Genomic DNA, 3,316 nt, shown 5'->3' on the forward strand with positions numbered 1-3,316 from the left:
CCCGGAGCCGCCTTATATGCGGCCCCTCGGCTTTGATATGCCGAGTGATGTCAGCTCGGATTAGCATAACAAAAGGCTCCGCGCCCCGCGGATGGCCCCGGGGCTCCGCGGGGCTCCGTGCATCTCCATCCCATCCCCATCCCATCCCCATCCCCATCCCCATCCCCATCCCCATCCCATCCCATCCCCATCCCCATCCCCATCCCCATCCCCATCCCCATCCCATCCCATCCCATCCCATCCCATCCCATCCCATCCCATCCCATCCCATCCCATCCCATCCCATCCCCATCCTATATTTGGTTTGTGCTTTCAGGTGGGTTTGGGGTTGGAGGCTTGGTGGTTGCCTGGTAGCGAAAGAGAAAGAGGGAGGAAAATATAAAAAGAGAGGAAGAGAAGAGAAGAGAAGAGATTGAAAGAAAATAGGAAAAAGAAAAAGAAAAGGGAAAAGGGGGAATAAGAAAGAAGAAGAGAAAGTAAAAAGGAATAATAGCAAAAATGAAAAAATAAAAACAGGACAATAAAAAAGAAAAGGAATGAGGGGGAATAAGATAAAGAAAATAAAGAAGGTAAAATGAAACCGAAAAATAAAAAAAATAAGAAAACAACAAAAAATCCAAATAAAAAAAAAAAGAAAAAAAGAAAGAAAAATAAGGAAAATAAAAGGAATAGAAAAAAATGAAGAAAAAAGATCAAGGTAAAAACCCTGTAAGAAAGAAAAGCACAACTGGCTTCTGAACATAAGGCCTCATGAGTCTGAATTTAAGACATCTGTCAGTTATGGGCTCTGAAAATAATGGATGCTGGTTGCATAAGTACTTGTGTAATTTTTTTTTAAAATTTGGTTTAATTGTGGGTTTCAGGTGAAAAGAAAGAAAGAAAAGATCAAGAGACTCAGAACAGTTTCCTTATGGTCTATTTTCAGGACAGTTATTTATATAGGATTATTTTTTTAAGTCTGTGTCCCTGTGCTGATTGCATTCATGTACACGAGTCACAAAAGGTCCTGTGTGAACTGCAAAGAACCCTGCACACACAGTCCCAAATTCCCAAAGCCACTATATTATTTGTTTAAGACCAGGTTTTGCCAGTAGCTTTGCACAGTATGTCCATTTTTCTTTGTGTGACAGTTGCCCAGAAGTACTCAAACTGCTCCAAACTTCCATTTCCCTGGCCCTTCTCCCATCCCACTGAGCCCCAAAAATATGTACTTATGAGGAAGAGGTTTTGTCAGGGTTCTCCAAGGAGCACTTATTTACATGGGGAAATTGCTTGGTATATCTATTGCAGTCTGACTTGCTGTGCAAATGCTCTGATTTCTGTATAAATAGCCTTTTTCCAAATTATCTTAATCTTTAAAAGGCAGTAGGGAAAATGCAGTCGTTACTGGAGTAGAAGCAGTCAGTTGTGGCAGTTGTAATACTCGTGATTATGCAATAGGCACCTGTTGTGCTCAGAACTGTGCAAACAACTCAGCTAGATGAGTCCCACCATAGGATCTTCATGGCCTTAATATTGGTGCTGAGAGGTGATGGTGTGAGGAGGAGTATGGAAAGGAGATGGTTCCAATCTGTGGGGTTTTCTTGAGTGTTAACTGTTTGTTAAGGCTCAGAGTCGCAGAATCATTAAGGTTAGAAAATCCCTGTAAGATCTTCGAGTCCAGCACTGCCAGAGCCACCACTGTGCCATGTCTGACAGTCAGAGGAATCATTATAAAAATGACACCGGAGTACAAGCATCTCCTCGTTGCAGTGCAGGGGAGCTGCTTGTCCATGTGCTCATCATGACAGAAGGACATAGGAGGTACAAGGGAAAAGGTGAGACAAAGAGTGAGAAACCAGAAGGATGCATGCATAAAGGATAAAGGATAAATATGCTCTGCACTATCCACAGGCATACAGGGAGTTATCCAGGAAGAGCCTTGGGAAGTTTAAAACCATTCCAAACCTTTAATCTGAGAAACTTTTGTGCACAGTCAAGTCCCAACGCTTGATGTGCCAAAATATTTCAGCACGTATTTAAATTCTCTTTATGTGACATGCTGTGTTCTAAGTGCTTTGATGACTCAGGGAAGTTCATTGTTGAATTGTTGCAGTTTTTTGTCTCCTGCTCCTCATGCACACATTGAGGTGAGGGTCTGGTGGCAAAGCATGGTTGCTTTTGGGGCACCCAGGAGGTAGGAAGCTGCCAAGCTGTACACATGAGGGTTTATTTCACAGGACCTGGGTGCTGAACCAGTAACCTACATCTAAAAGTTTAGCAGTCATTACATTTTCTACTGCTTCTATGGGTCAAAGCTATTACCATTTTCAACAGCAGGAGACAATGATTCACCATTTTTCATGTGATTTTCCTAAATCAGAATGGGTTACACAAGTGTAACAATTAACTAAACCAGAGCTGGGGCTTTCCATTGGCATTTAAGCCCTGGGGAAGCAAGTGGAAGTTGAGAAAACAACCCTCTTTGGCTATGCAGACTGTAAAGAAAGATTTTGCATAGAGTGTGGCTGTATCCATGGAAGGGGAGGCAGCTGGATGAGATTTTCTGGATTGCATTTCCTAATTGACCTAGTTATTAGACTTAAATGTTCGGAAAATCATCTTCTTGCTAATCTTTAGAAATATGTTTGGGGTGCTGTAAGAAATTCATTATCATGTCAGAAAGACAACTGAACTGTAAAATAAGGCTTTATTGTCATGTGTTGCACCAGGTAACCTCCAAGACCTCTCCAAATCTACCAGCAAGTCCTTGCAGGATTTACAGAGTGTCTATAGAGTTGAGACACAGCATCATAGAATTGTTTAGGTTGGAAAAGCCCTACAAGATCACCAACTTCAGGCATTCCCCCAGCACTGTCAAGCCACCAGTAACCCATGTCCCCAAGTGCCACATCCACACAGCTTTTAAATCCCTCCAGGGACCGGGACTCCAGCACTGCCTTGGGCAGCCAGGGCTAAACAGCCCTCTGGGGGAAGAAGAGATTTCTTGTAATACCCAACCTTAACCTCCCATGATGAAACTGGATTCTATTTTTCTGGTCTTACTGCTTGTTACCTCAGAGAAAAGACTGCCCCCACCTCCCCACAGTGTCTTCTCAGGCAGCTGTAGAGAGGGATAAGGTCTCCCCTGAGCCTTAGAAGACTGGCATCTGAAAAGCTACCATGGACAGCACAGGTGAGACCCCCTGCACCCAGACTTCAGCTACACCTGTCCCTGCCTTCAAATGTAACTCAGCAGGAGTGATTCTCACTCAAGGAGTCCTGTAATCCCTTGCAAAAGTCCTAAATCTGTTGCAAGCCTTCCCAGACTCATGCT

This window comes from Catharus ustulatus, chromosome 2 (assembly GCF_009819885.2).
Source record: "Catharus ustulatus isolate bCatUst1 chromosome 2, bCatUst1.pri.v2, whole genome shotgun sequence".
Lineage (NCBI taxonomy): Eukaryota > Metazoa > Chordata > Aves > Passeriformes > Turdidae > Catharus > Catharus ustulatus.